This window comes from Sciurus carolinensis, chromosome 3 (genome assembly GCF_902686445.1).
Source record: "Sciurus carolinensis chromosome 3, mSciCar1.2, whole genome shotgun sequence".
Taxonomy (NCBI): Eukaryota; Metazoa; Chordata; class Mammalia; order Rodentia; family Sciuridae; genus Sciurus; species Sciurus carolinensis.
The window spans coordinates 10,343,978-10,359,972 of NC_062215.1; the positions used below are offsets into that span (position 1 = coordinate 10,343,978).

Consider the following 15,995-nt stretch of genomic DNA (forward strand, 5'->3'; position numbering starts at 1 on the left):
AATGAGAGGCTAATGATAACAGCAGGTCAGGCCAAGGAGGACCATCCCAAAGGATGGAATCCTGCCCATTCACACTGCCAAAAGTATTAGTGCATAAAACCCTGATCCCTCACCCCCATCTCCCAAGATGTCCATCTCAATCCTGACCCTCAACACTTCTGGCTGAGATCTGATTGCCCTGGGCTTTCTGAGAACAGCAACCCCCCAAAAGGAACAATTTGTCCAACGGTTCCATGGCAGGCACTCCGGGAAATGCCTTTTGGCAACTTTCTTAAACGGTTGAAAGATTTAGAGATCTTGCAACCCAAGTGCACTGCTCTGCCCTTCGCACTTTCTCAGAACCCCCTTCACAGCCTCTTGCTCTGGTTTTCCTTCCCCCAACACTCCGCTAACACGGTGCTTTCCAAGGTCATGGACGACCTCATTCTACATAAATCTCCAGGCAATCTCTCTGTTCTGGTCTCTCCTTCCCTGCACCCTCCTTCTTTTTTTTTTTTTTTTTTTTACACAATTTTTTTCTTTTTTTATTATTATTTATTTTTTAAAGACTGCATTTTGATTCATTGTACACAAATGGGGTACATCATTTTGTTTCTCTGGTTGTGCACAAGGTAGATTCAGACCATTCATGTAAGTATACATGTACACAGGGTCATGATGTCTGTCTCATTCCACCATTTTTCTTACCCCCAGCTCCCTCTCATTTCCCTCTACGTAATCTAAAGTTCCTCCATTCTTCTCTCACCCTCCACCCCTCCACCCCCATTATGTATCATCATCCACTTATCAGGGAAAACATTCGGTCTTTGTTTTTGGGCTTGGCTTATTTCACTTAACAAGATATTCTCCAATTCCATCCATTTCTCTGCAAATGTCATAATATTATTCTTCTTTCTGGCTGAATAATATTTTATTGTGTATATATACCACAGTTTCTGTATCTATTCATCTGTTGAAGGGCATCTAGTTTGGTTCCACAATCTAGCTATTGTGAATTGAGCTGCTATGAACATTGATGTGGCTCTGTCACTGTAGTATGCTGATTTTAGGTCTTTTGGGTATAAATTGAGGAGTGGAATAACTGGGTCAAAAGGTGGGTCCATTCCAAGTTTTCTGAACCATGTATGAAAAAGTGTTCAACATCTCTAGTAATTAGAGAAATGCAATTTAAAACAACTCTATGATTTCATCTTACTCCAATTAGAATGGCTATTTTATCAAGAACACAAACAATAATAGATGTTGGCGTGAATGTGGAGGAACAGGCACACTCATACATTGCTGGTGGAGTTGCCAATTGGTGCAGCCACTCTGGAAAGCAGTGTGCACCCTCCTTCTTAAAGGTGTCTCCTCTCCTTCCTTGCAACAGTGAGCACTCTTTTCTTCACTTGCCACCTTTCTGCCAACTCTTTTCTGTTCCTTCACTTCTGCCTTCTCTCTGACACTTTTGTGACTATAGATGTCCCCCGAGGGTTAACTGTTTATCCCTTTACTTACACACCCTGAGCAATCACTTCTGCTGTGAGAACACAAGAAACTACACAGTTCCCCAGAGGAACTTTGATTCTCCATCACACACCACTCTGCTCTGGAGCCCTCTCTGCTCCGGTCCAGAGGTACCAATCCTGTTCTGTCCATGCTTAGGACAGGGAAAATCCTGACAAAGAAAAATGTCCTTTGTTTGGAGATCAGTGATCCTACCTCGGTAACGCCGTCTCTTTGGAGCCCCAGAACCAATGTTCAACTTCAGAATGAAGTTCAGATCCTGCTTCACTTGAAATTCACTTTCTGCTCTTTGGCTCCATTAAACTAAACTTGACACTGACCTCGATTTATTTCCTTCAGAGATTCTTCCGAATTGTTTCCCTCAGTCCCTTTTCATTTTGCTTCTTGTGTTAAATTTGGCATCTCCTGGTCTTGACCTGACTCATGCCCTCTTCCCGTCAAGTTCACCATTTCTTTCCAACATCCTCCAGGGGCATGAAATTACCTGCAGCAAAATTGGTTCTTACTGAGCGGGGAAGGTAGGCATCAGCCAAGTAATTGCACGTTCACATAGAATGACAGATAGTCAGGATATTTACGGATGCTGCGTGAGGGAATAGCAGGGCAATATGGTAGTCTGGAGATTCCGGAAGGGTAGTAAGAGTCAACTGAGAATCTGAAGCACAGGAAGCAGTTCACTACTAAATGGAGAACATTGGGAAGAGAATCCTGGGAAACAGGAATGGAATGTATAATTGCTCAGTGGCAAGACAAACCAGGGTGCACTCAAGGATTGGGGGGAAAAAAACCTCTATTACTGGTTAGCAAAAGATGAGATGATTCTTGGTGCCTAAAAGATGAGACCAGAACCAGATCAAGTCGGGCCGTATGGGCCAGCCCAAGAATTTTGACTCTTATCCTAAAACAGAATATAATATTATTTCAAGCTTGTCATGACCCCAATTGTCATGTATGCAGCACAGCTGGGGAGTGAGGAAGAGTAGCAGGGATGGACTCGGGAAAATCAGTTAAAAGCAGATGCAAGAGGCACCACGACTGCTTTTGAGGTACTCACAGTTTTTTCGGGGTAAATTATCACCAATTCGTGGGATGAGACTCTGCACCTTTCCCCTCTGCATGGAAAGGGCAAGTGATCTGTAGTTACAGGAATCAAGATCTCCAACTGGAACTCTCTCTGTTTCCCTGGTTAATATGTACCATCTCTATGGCAGAAAGAACTCCTTCCTTAAGATCCATATCTAACATGAAAGCATAATTATGTAATACTCATAACAGAAAAGACGCTCTAAATATGGGATATTGCTGCTGCCTGTGTGGACTTTTCAAATTGGAGTCTGCACTGGAGAGAGAGAGTAAGGTACTTAAGGAAATAGTGTACAAAAGTGGGTTGAAACTCTTTGCGTTCTCCTAAAATGCAGAAACAATGATAGCAACGGTCTTTGCAATGCCACACCTGAAACAGAAATTCGGGGGTGCAGCCAACCTTGGCTGAGAAGCAAGGAGTAGAGGGTGGTACAGTCAGTTCATCCGAGGCCATGGAAGACCAGCTCCTGGCTGCTCACAGCCTCTTAATCGCATGTTGCTTCAGGCTCCAACAAGCTTAGTACTGTCACAGGCAGCAAACAGCAAAGTCAGAAGGATTAAGTGACTGCTGCCTGCGTGTGTGTTGGCCCTATAGCAGAGTCGGGAGATGCCAACTGGCACTTCAGCTGAAACTCCCTCCTTAAAGAGAAATGAGCTCTGCGACACAGACCAGAATTTCCCCCCTCTGATTTAACCCCTCCTAGAAAACCATGCTTGACTTTGCAAACATGTATAGAAACAGAGCCCCCCATCTCTCCTGCCCTCCCAGTATACAGCTGCAAATCCCTACTAGGCACAAACGCAAAACAGTTGCCAATCATCCTTTTTGGGATTTGCAGGGCAACCAGCCAATTGGCTGCCCGCAGGTTATTCACACTGCAATAGGAAACAAATTTCTTGCTGCAATTATCCTTAAATTTCTACTGTTTACCCCGGGAATAAACTAATTGCTGCTGTAAAACACCCTTTCCCACACTGTCCAGCACACATCTGTAAATTCCAAGAGGAATGGGGTGAGCCGGTTGCCAGTTGGCTTTGGGAGAGAAATGGCAACTGGCCAAACTAGCCAACTGGAAGCCAGTTTATTATTCATGGTGGAATAGAACTTGAGGTTCTTACTGCAAATACCCTTGCAAGCTTCATTACTTACCTTGTAAGTACACAACTAGGATCTCAATTTGTAATGTTTACTATGGGTGGTGGAGGACTAGGAAAGGAAAGACAAGATGCATCCCTCAGGTATCTGTAGAATACCTACTAAATGCCAGGTAGTGTGCTTGGTGTCAACAATCGTCCATGGGAATTTTTTATTATTAAAAAGGAATTCACAGAAATAGGGCAAAATATGCTTTTTCCATCAACACCTACTATTTGACCCATAAGTGAATATTTAGTTCCAAATACCCTCCCAATTTCTCTTTTCTTGCTTCCATCGTCAAGACTGGTGGTCCTCTCATTACTGGTCACGATGTCGCACCCCGTTTGTAGACAGCACTTTCCAAAGAGCATCACGTGCAAAATGTTTAATGATCTCGGACCTTTAAACAAACTCTTGTTCTCTGCCTGGAGCGTCTTTGTCGTGCTGCTATGATTGTGGCAAAGCCAAGAAATCTTTGAAGACATGACTCAAGTTGCGGGTTGGATGTTGTTGCTGGGAAAGGCACATGCCATCCTCAAAATACAACCGGCAAACTCAAACTCACAGGCAAACACCTAAAATGAGCCCCGACTTGCAAAGATTGGAACTGGGAAGCCCCTTAGAATGGACACCTTTTAATGTGCCTTCGAATGTCCTAATCTATGTCTCATCCTCTGCATCTTTATGCCTCTTTTCAAGCTCTTCTTTTGGATGACCAGCTTCCTCTGGGTTTGTAGTGTCAACATAAACAGCAGTAGCCTCATGATTCTCTCACCTTCAAATATTAATGATGACATTGCTGGGTTGCTTTGTTAACGGCGTAAAAGGGAGAATCCAACATATTTCTGGTCTGCAGTGGTTCTCCATGGTTCCTGAGCCCCACCCTGGATTAATCAGCTGTGGTTGGGATACTGGGTTCCATGGTCTTAGGTACATCCACTTGTCATTTCAGCAGGGTCGTGGACAGGTTCATAGATGAAGGTTTTGCTGGCAAAATACTTTGTGATGTGGCTTGGGTCGCCACACTTGGGCCGTCACGGATGGCTGTGGCTCTCTCTCTGCCACACACGCTCCAGTTCATCATGCTATCTACATTTGTCCAGGGCTATATGTTAATCTCCCACTTGTTTTTCACTTGGCAGAGTTCCTGACAAATCAATACAATCAATGATTGTTAAATCCTTTTTAAAATATAATTAGATTATGTCATCCCTTCACTTAAATACTTCAGTGGCTTCCCATCAAATCTAAAATAAGATCCAAATTTCTTTCCATGACTGATAAAAAGCCCTGCAGGATATAACCCCTTCTACTTCTCCAAGTTGGTCACAGATATCTCACCTCTTTTATTTATTTATTTTTCATGCTTTTTTCTTTCTTTTTTTTTTTTTTTTTTTTTGGTACCAGGGGTTGAACCCAGGGGTGCTTAATCACTGAACCACAGCCCCAGTCCTTTTTATTTTTTATCTTGAGACAGGGTCTCACTAAGTTGCTTAGGGCCTTACTAAATTGTTGAGGCTGGCCTTAAACTTGCAGTCCTCCTACCTCAACCTCCAGAGCCCCTGGCATGACAGACCAGGTGTGCACCATTGGGCCCAGCTGGAATCTCACCCTCTTTTAAAGAGCTCCAATCTCTCAGGGTTTTTCTTTATGTCCCCTAGTGCATCCAAATGTTTCCAGGCTCAATACCTTGACAAATATTGCTCCCTCTGTCTAGAACGTGATCTCCTGATCTTCATGCAGTTGGCTCCTTCCAATCCTCTTTTCAGGGTGCATCTTAAATTTTGCATCATCAGAATAAACTTTTTCAGTCTTGCCCTCCTTCCAGCAACATTCTCTACCATTGCACTGTGTTGGGTTTGTCCAAAGTGCTTATCACATGTTGAATAGTTGGCTCACTTATTTACTAACTTTACCTCTGGTGAGATTATACATACCACCAAGTCAGGACCATTTCCCTTTTGTCCTCTTTCATATACAAAGAGACTAATACAGTGCCTGGCATTCAATAAATGTTAGTGGGTGGATGAATGTAACAGATCTTCAGTAAAATTCTGGCTTGGTCCCTGGGCATGATCTTGGGTAACCTGCTCTCCTTTCAAATCTTCAGTTTCCTCTTCTGCAAAACCAGGAGACTCTACAGCTGATGAAATGATCATTGATCTTCACCTGAGAACTTCTTAAGTCTCCCTCTCCAAGATTCTTTTCCTAACTTACCTACTTACTTCTGGAACCACTGAATGCCTATATTGCAATATGACTCGTGGCTCTTGGAGGAGAGAGAGTTATGTCACACGGACTCTTGAGACTCCTGGGTTATTGTTAAAAAAAAAAAAAAAAGAATGAAGAGATTCCTAAATAGGGTTAAAAATGTGGTGTAATGCAAATCATTATAACGAACATGTGAATATTTTAAACACAGAAGTATACAGTGCAATACAGCCATACTATTTTGACAAGAAATAAATATTAACATTACCTTCTACAAAAATATTGTTCCAGTGTTTGCTGTCAATTATTTGCATTGAAGACCTTGTTACACCTACTTGCCCATTTAATCAGACAAAATCTGCAAGATTGAAGGTCCTGTAGGGGAATCCCCATCAACCATGCCTCCTCAGTTCATATCTTATGAGTGTCCACCCTTGTTGAGCCTGAGCTTCCCCCATGTAACCAGCTTTGGCTAGTAGGACATTAGCAAGAGTACCATAGTGGAGGGTAGCACTTGCTGATGCCTAGAGTCTTGTCTTCTTGAACTACTCTTCCATCAAATCCAGTCAGGATGCTGTCATGAAACCTAAGTGGTCACATGGAAAAAGCCAGAATAGAGAAGATCAGGGGCTTTGGCCCCAGGGCTCCCAAGCAGTAATTGGCACTGTTAGACATGTGAGCAAAGATATGGTGGCCCTCTCAAACAACACTGACACCCCATAAAGCAGAACTACCCAGTCAATCTGTAGAATCATGAGAAAAAAAAGAATTTGCTTTTGTTCTAAGACCCTAAATTTTAGGATCCCCAAAGCACACTCAATAGAAGATACCATCTCACTTACACCAAGGAGCAACTGAGACTCTGAAATGGCAAAAGATCAAACTCACATCCTTATTTTCATCATGATCTGTATTTTGCCAACTTCCTTGGAGATTAATGAGTTAAACTCCAAAATAGCCCATTTGTCCACAGCTCCAAAATGAGAGGAGACCCGTGTGGGTCACATGACCCTGTTCTGTGCCCCTCCCCATGCCCAAGCCATAGGTGACTGAAAACATTAGGCAACCGACTCAAACACAACCATCCCATCAGTTGAACAGCAACGCACAGGGTGACTCAGCATGGCACAGAGGGCTGGACTAAAACAATAGAGTTCCCTTTCTCAAGGATTTTAACTAATACTGAACGGCTGAGGCAGATGAGCAGCAGAGTCAATGTGTTAGGTGGGAATACAACCCATCATCACATGCCAAAGCCGTGAGAAAGCAGGAAGTAAATAACACGGACAAGAAGGACGAGGGAAAATCATGTAAGAATGCAGGTGAATGATGCGTTGGTTGATATCCCAAAGCAGAAGTTAGAGGAAACCATGCAAAGAACGAGAGAAGAGACCACATGTCAGAGACTACATGCAGCCCCTGTGGTTGTCTGGTTTCCTGGTGGTTTTCCATTCTTGAATTTAATTCAGGATTGACTTTTAGCAAACCCATCTTTGCTTAAGCCATTTGAGTAATTTTCTGTTCCCTGCAACCTCGACAGCCACACGAAAGCAAATTTCAAACAGGAAATAATTCTCACCCAGGAAAATTCACCTGGGAACGATGGTGATGTTTTTAGTTCCTTTTAGCAAGTATTTAATGTCCTAATTAAGCAGGCTCCCAGGATTATTAGGAGCAACAAGAAGGGGAGGGGGCACTCTGGGAAAAATTTATGTCTCATGACAATTTTCTAACCTGACTTTATACTGGACAGAATAACTCGAGGTGGCTCTGTTATTAGAATACCATAATGTTGAGCTTAGAGGTCAAGGTCCCTGAGCCTTCTGCAGACGCTTGTGTCCAACAACTTACTATTTGACCCAGTTTGCCTTGTGCATGAGTGTGCACACCAGCTGGAGAACTCTCCACCAAAACTCCAAAGCATCGATGAGTAGGTCTATCAAATCTTCCAAGTCTACAGAGGAAATGAATAAACTAATCCAGAGAGGAGGGGAAAGATCGGTATTGCAAGAGAACTTAATCCGGCACTTAAAAAAAAAAATTTAAACCTGACTTTGATTAGCAGATTAAACCCTTTAGAATCATTTACTCTGGTTTTTCTTTGTCAGATTTATGAAGTTCTCTCCTTTAAAAAAAATGTGTATATTGCTGAAAGATTGTAAAATTTAATAGCAAACAGGTTATGTACTCAGGACAGACTAAGCACAGTTAGCGCTCACATTCCTCCCACTCCTATAAATAACTCAGTTTCCTTTCCATGTCTGCAAATTTCATTAGAGTGGTGGAAAAAAAGGGGGGGGAGGAGGAAAAAAGAAAAGCCTTCTGATTTTCTTTCATTGCAAAGTTCAGATCCAATCACTCAATCAAGGTCTTTGTACAGGCTAGGAAGGGGGGCAGAGGTAGGCGGGGGCAGCGTTAAAATAACTCCAGTCCTAATGCATGTGCCCCAGCTTAGGAAAAAAATGTCCTACGTATGGCTTTGGAATTCACCTGCTAATGAATACACGTGCACATGCGCGCGCACGCACACGTGCATGTACATTCATACACCCATGCACATGTACACATATGCTCACGCATGCTTGCACACATATGCATATGTGCATGCACACTCACACATGTACACATATGCTCATGCACACTTGCACACACAGGCACACGCACATATGTGCATGCACACTCACACACATATGCACATAGGCTCACACACTTGCGCACATGCTCAGGCACACACGCACATGCGTGCATGCACACTCACACACATACACAGGCACACACATACCGTCCTTCCAGAAAGCAAGCTCCAGACTGTTTCATGGGCATTTCCAAGATGAGCTTCAGTAATCTCAGAACAAAGGATTTTTGTAACTTTCAGAATTTTAATATATTTTGGAGACACCATCTAATTGATAGACCCAAGGTTTATGTTCAGCTTTTGGAGGGGCCTGTTTGAGTGAAATGAAGAGGGGAATTTGTCGTTTTGTCAGTGTCTTGTGAAACAAAAAAAATCATTCTGTTCATCATAATATTTCAAAACACACTTAGAAAAGTTATTGGTCTAAAAAACAAAAAACCAAACTAAAAAATGGGCACCAGACTAGACATTTCTCCAAATAAGATATGCAGATGAAGAGCAAGCATACCGAAAGATGCTCAGCACCACTCATCTTAGTGATATGCAAATGACAACCTCAATGAGGTACCATCTCTTACTCCTGAGAGTGACTATCAGAAAATAACAAGTGTCGGGGTTAAGAAGAAACCCTGAGTGGTGTAGGTGGGAACATAAAACGGTGCATCTATTTGTTGTAGAAAATAGTATGATAGTTTCTCAAAAAATTAGAAATGGAATTATCATATGATCCATCAATTCAGAGTAGATTGCCCCCAAAACTTGAAAGTAGAAAAAAGATGTTCATACACCAATGTTCACAATAGCTAAAATGTGAAAGCAACCCAAGTCTCCGTTAATAGATGAATGGATAAAGAAAATGTGCATGCAAGCAAATAGTATTCGTCCTTCAAAAAAAAAATGCTATGTTACATGCTATGACAAACTAATCTTGAGGACATTATGGGAGGTGAAATAAGTCAGTCAAAAAAGACAAACAGTATGATCCCATTTACGTGAGTTACCCAAAATGATCAATTCATAGAGACAGAAAGCAAAAGATGATTTCCTAGAACTGTGGAAAGGAGAGAATGGAGAGTGGTTGTTTAATGAGTATGGAGTTTCAGTCTGGAGATTGGTTGCACAGAATTACGAGTGAATTTAATGCTACTATGGTGTATTGGATTTTATCATAATTTAAAATTTTCCAAAAAAATGTTTCAAAGAGATCATTATCATAATGCTATTGGCAGATTTGTTTCTGAGAAGTAGAGCCAGACCCTCCATGAGATTTAGAAAAATAATTATGTAGACCTTTCTTCCTCCTCCTCCTCCTCTTCTTGCTCCTCCTCACCCTGCAACTGCTTCCTCTTCCACTTCCTCCCCACCCTGTCTAGTCTTAGATTTTGTCTAGGTGGCAGACAGACTCTAAGAGGGCCCCCAATACAAACCCTGCATTTTTGAATGCACACACAAGAGTGTAAGTATCTTCCTCTGAGTGTGATTAGGAGCTGCACTTGCTTCTAACCTAAAGAAGATGGCATAAGTGATGGTATGACACTTCTGGGACAACCCGATGCCATTCTGTAGCTCCCGTCTTGTGGTCCGACTTCCTCCCTCGCAGGCTCTGATGAAGCAAGCTACCAAGTTGCACGCTGCTCCGTGGAGAGACTGACGTGTCAAGGCACTGAGGCTCATGCAGGTCAGCTGAGAGTGGGCCTTTCCCACCCAAGTCTCCAGAGGAGACCTCGGGGCCAGCTGACACCTGATACATGCTCTGTCTCTCCGAGGATTTTAGTTTTAACGTATTCAGATAATGTGACTTACTCCAGGCCTTGTGCCACATTAACTGGAGCTGCAGTTTATCCTCACCAGCAGCCTTACCGAGGTCTGGGCCTCAGATCTTAGTGCCTAAGAGGACTCAGTGAGAATCAAGTCCTTTTACTATGGCAGATGGGTGTCTGCTGCCAACAGATCTGCCTTCCTGCCAGTCATCGGGGCTGCTGATGAAGACAGATGGCTTTCAAAAAAGAGTGCAGCCAGGACCAGAGAGGGAGCACATTTTATTAGTCTTCTATCTTTCCTCTTCTTCCTTTCTAACTGAAATTGAGATTAGAGAATGGTTCAGGTCACCAGGACATCCGAAGTCTTCTAACCTCAGGGAAGAAGTAGCATAAATAATGGAAATGTTCACATTATCTAACCTTTGGTACTCACTACATAAAACTAAAATGATGCAAACATTATACACATTCATCTTACAACCCAAGTCCAATTTTTTCATATTTGCATATGCAATTTAGTGACCTTCATGGGTGCTTGGAATTCAGTTAGCATCCACATTAAGTTTTCTTATTTTTTTAACTACCAAATGATGAAATGGTTATTTGTAACATTTAATCAAGACTGAATTTTCCTTACCATAAATAATAAAAAAGTCCAATATTCCCATATCGCTACTTTTTATTTAACTGCCTAAAATACATTTTTTTAAAATAATAAAATGATGTTTATCAAGTAAAGGGGGAAAAGGTCCTTTCCTTTCTCCATAAACCTGTTTATTTTGCAATCAACAATATATCAGGGAGACATTTTGCCAATGTAACCAAATAGGGAGGCAGAATTGAAAATCTTGGGTCCTTCGGTTTGCCTAAATTAGCCTTAAAAACTGTTCCTGCAGCTGCATACATTAGCATATGGGTATGTTTTGCTGAAGTCAGGAGGTAGGTTGTTAAATTCTTTGGTACTTCCAAACACAGAGCAGACTTCTATCTCTTCTCCAAAAGGGTTGCATAATTAATGACATTCATATCATTGAACCAAGTCTTTACTTTTTTGCTTGCAAAAGTCAAAGTTTATTTTTCTATTCTCCCTTTGAAGAGAGACACTTGTGATAGATGGTGGATGACAGTCCAGGAATTTGACCAAGATGACAGTACACGCCCTATAAGCAGCTGTGAGTTGGCCACTATTCAGTCTTTTGTGCACATCTAGCGAATACAGCCAATGGAAAGAAATAGTCACGTTCAAGCGTGCCATGAATCCTAAGGGCATTTGCTTTGGGTGTCACAGACACTGAAGAGGCAGACAGCAGAGGTCACTATGGCTTGCAGAAACAGTGCGACAGGTGGGACAAATCTGATGAGCTGTGGTGTAAGATTTCTCTGCAGATGTGCTATGTCAAATTGCAGCATTTAGAAATTGTGGTGCACCCAGGCAGACGGTGAAGAGAAGGCAGGCAGGATGCGGTGAATTAGCATATGGGATGGGCATGTGGAGAGAGACCCAGGTCTGAACCCATAGAAGGAGGCACACAGTAGTCTGTTCCAGTGGCTTGGCTGGACTCACTGCCCTGGCTACACAACATCCTCCCTTGGTCTACATGTGGCTTCACAAGAGCAGTCACATATGGTGGCAAGGTTTGGGATGACACACAGCTGTGTTTGCTTTTCCTTTCTCACATGAGTAGGCACCTACAGCCTCAGAAGAGACAGAACCTCAAATCTGAAGGTTTCCACCCATGATCTCAATATTGGTAATGAATATTTCATCATATAATACATCATATATTACAACACTTTGTAATATACCCATTCCCACGACTTTGAACCTCTCATCCATATTCATCTGAATCCCAGGTTTTGCTATTAGTTTTCTTTGTTCCTAAATAACTGATACTCTACACATGCAAAAAAAAAAAAAAGTATTTTTGACCAATGGCTGTGTTTGAGAAAGGATGAAACGCCAACCAGATTGGTTTTATTTTGAATGCTTGTGTTTTAAAATGCAGATTCCCTGGCCTCATCTCAGAGAATTCCAATTCAGTCCAAGGGCATCTGAAGCCTAGAAACCTGTATTAGTAAATACCCTCTGGTGATTCTGATGTACCCAGTCCGTGAACCCATGTAACTCATTCAGCATTCGGAACCACTCCCAAACTGTTGGATTATTACAGGAATAAAACATTCTGCACTTTTGAAAGTCTACTTTGTGAAAGATACCCTGTTAATTATATTCTGATTCTACAATATCAGAGAAAGGCAATCTATAGACTGAAACAGGTGTGTTGGCATCTGTCCCTCCTTCCTTTTGGATTCCTTTAACCTTCCCTTCACTCTCTTCTCTCTATATATTCATTGTTCTTCTATTCCTCATCTCTTATTCCTTTTTGTTTTTAATTTCTAATATTTTTTAACATGTTTCAGCCATGTGGGACCATGTGGATTTTCCTGATACAGTTGCTCAGTCAGAGTTAGGTTCCTATCACAAGAAAATGCATCCTCAGGGCACAGAGATCGATGGCACTGGGAAACTGCCATGAGGCTTTGGGGAGGGCTGTGGTATGTCCCAATGTGTTGCACTCTTGGATGGATTCAGCTTGAAGTCCGGAAGTTACTCAAACTCAGAACCCATAGATTTCTGTTGTCAGTGTTTCCCAGCAGAATCTCCCCACAGCAAAGATGCCCAGGGCAAGAACTCAATCTAGAAACATCAAAAACAGCATTCCAGAGTAGAAAATCACTGGGTGGCAACCCAACATCTATTGGACGTCACGGAGAGTTGGGTAAGAAGGGGAAGCTTGACTAAGATCATAATGGCAAACTGAGCCAGCTATGAGAGAGAAGGAGGAGAGAATGGCCCCCTGGGTCAGGTGGAACTCATGAAGGGGAATATTCTGGCCCTGTTTCATAGATGCAAAAACTGAGCTTCAAAGAAATTAAGTATAATTCACCTAGGTTTACACACGTACTAAATAAAGTTGACTGATTCCAAATTTAAGGCTCCTTTTGCTTTCATAATACTGTTCTTCATATTTCTCAAAGGTTCTGGGCTTTGTGATTACCATCAAATATTAAAAGAGAAATGGGGGATTTGTCTTAGGTGAAACCAGTCCTCTGCAAAGATCATTTGATTTCTTATCATATTAGAAAATTATGGAGCTAGAAGAAAACTTAAAGATCATTGAATTGTTATCCTCCTGTTTCAGATGAAGAGCTGGAAATCCAGAGAGGCAAAGTGCCTTGCCCAAAATCACACGGTTACTGATAGATCCAGGACTAGAACATAGCTTTTCTCATATGTATTTCAAGTATTTATCTTGTTGATATAATGTTTCCAAAAGATCATCCTATGGGTTTAAAAATATATAAAATATCAAATTGCAGCCATGTAAACTCTTAATCCAAGTTATCCTAGACCCAGCACAAAGGTAGCTTAAAATATCTTGTGTTGGTCAACTTTCCATTACTGTGACAAAATACATAAGAAAAATCAACTTAACAGGAGGAAAGGTTTATTTTCACTCATGGTTTTAGAGGTTTTGGTTCATGGTCAGCTGGTTCCATTGTTTTGGGTCTTGTCGTGAGAAACAAGGGCAAGTGCTTGCCTCATAACAGCCTGAATGCAGAGAAACAAGAAGGGGTCAGAGTGCCAACATCCCCTTCAATGGTGTGCCCTGAATGACCTTTCTCCTAAGACCACCTCCCCAATTTTCCATCACCTCCTATTAAAACCGCGGGCTAGGGACCAAGACTTCAACACATGGGATATTGAGGGACATGTGAGACCCAGCTACAGCACTCCTGAAGTCCATGATGTTAAATCATGTGAACTGATTCTAGTTGGAACACCCTAGAGTTGCCATAAATCCTATCACTTTCTTCAAAGATCTTCTCACAAAGATATTCATGACGGAGGTTTGCGCCCCCCCCCCCCCCCCCAAATCAAAGTTTGGCTCTAGAGCTCTCTAACTCTCAAGAAATCCTATTCCTGTTTTATTTGAATGTTGATAAGGTCAATAAAGTAAGAAGCATACATGATGATACCTGCACCCCACGACTCTCAACCTCCAAGGTAAAGATGAAATAGAGAAAAAAGAGAGAAGGAAAGAGGGAGAGGGAGATTAAATGATCCTCAGCTACTTACTTTTCCCACTCAGTCCATGATCCCTGCAGGGAATCTGCTGATGGGGAAGGCACTGTTGTGTGAACTGCTGCTTTCTCTTACAGTAGCAGGTAATCTCTGAAGTCAGTCTTCTCTTGCTCTTTCCTATGTCACATCAGCAGGAAGTTGGTTTCTAAGATCTTGGTGCAAAGACACCTAGACAGCTGAAGGGTTGTTTGTGGCAGAGCACATGAGATGCTAAAGTCTGTGGGACTTAGGCATAAACTTCTGCACGACCATGATAGCCTTGGCCTCTGATCTTTTACCATGCATTTCTACTTCCAACCTGTCCCACCTTGTAATGGGTTACTTGAAGCACGTGTTCCTTTGTGACTGGCATATGCCATGAAGACAGGAATCCACCTGACTTTTCCAGGACCCATCTCCATGAACTAGGATGGTGTCTAGGACACAGGAAGTAGTTTACAAATACTCTCTGAATGAATGGATATGTTTGGCATTACATGATAAGACATTGCACAGAAAAAATTTTTAACTGCCTCCACTTGTGATCAGGATCACAAAATCCAAGACTTGGTTTATCCAAATCAGGCCACATTCACTGAGAGAAACAGAGTACTACCACTCCTCACTAACCAGTGCCAGATCTAAGAGAACTTCATCTTGTAAAAAATTAATCAAGGCTGTCTGAAGTCAAGCATCAAGCAGTACCTAATAAATAAGTGAGAAGCAGAGGCTATTTCCAACATGCAGTCAAAATCAGCAAATTGTTTATAGGAAAGAGAAAAGAATAATACTTGTTTTCATGCTAGAAAAGATGCCCATGTATTCCAGATGATTAGAGGCCCATTATTTTTTTCTTCTCTGTATTTTTTATTTCAAATTTTCGAAAATGACCATTCGTTACCTTAGATGGGGAAAAGTCTAAAATATGTTAAGAAAAGAAAGGAAGCAATGGAGAGCAAGAAGAGGAAGAGAGATGAGAGACAGAGAAGGAAGAAACAGGAAGGGAGAGAGAAACAGACGGGAAAGAGAGAAAGCCAAGGGTGGAAAAACACCTTATGGGATGAGAAAGGAGAATATTTCTCCATGACTCTGGAACTGCTGATTGAAAATGGAGAAACATCAAATCAACCGGGTGTTTTGTCTCCATGACACTAAACACTACTGGTTTTACTTTCTCAAAGACTATCTTGAACTGATTATTTATTCTGGCACCGTGGAGACACACACCATGTGATCAAGGCAAACACAGGAGCGGCAGAGGAGGCCACGTCCAATGACCAAGGCGACCGAGACACAGAGCAGAGGGTGCACCCCCCTCTTGAGAAATTAGCACCTTTTAAAATTTCTCCAGAGAATCAATATGGTCCAGCCAATGGAAAATATCTGAGACTTAGGAATTTCAATCCCCAAGTCCTATCATCTGCCCTTTAGACCAATAAATCTGCGAACTAAAGCGGGTCACTTAAACACCCTTCCACTCCTATAAAAATTGGGATAATAATTTCTGCCTTACTCATTCTCAGTACTGCTGTTAAA

At 41.9% G+C, this 15,995-nt stretch overlaps 1 long non-coding RNA gene across 2 annotated transcripts in view; it reads right to left on the minus strand.

The window, feature by feature from the left end:
• The window catches only part of LOC124980713 (uncharacterized), a 97,788-nt gene that overhangs the window by 60,180 nt on the left and 21,613 nt on the right, over positions 1–15,995 (minus strand). Inside the window, exon 1 of one of the 2 annotated variants that reach the window (XR_007107855.1) lies at positions 2,561–2,660. The exons of the other annotated variant lie outside the window; for it this stretch is intronic. This is a non-coding gene — a long non-coding RNA (uncharacterized LOC124980713). Of the gene's footprint in view, positions 1–2,560; positions 2,661–15,995 lie in introns of those variants that run through there. 2 annotated transcript variants of the gene reach the window in all.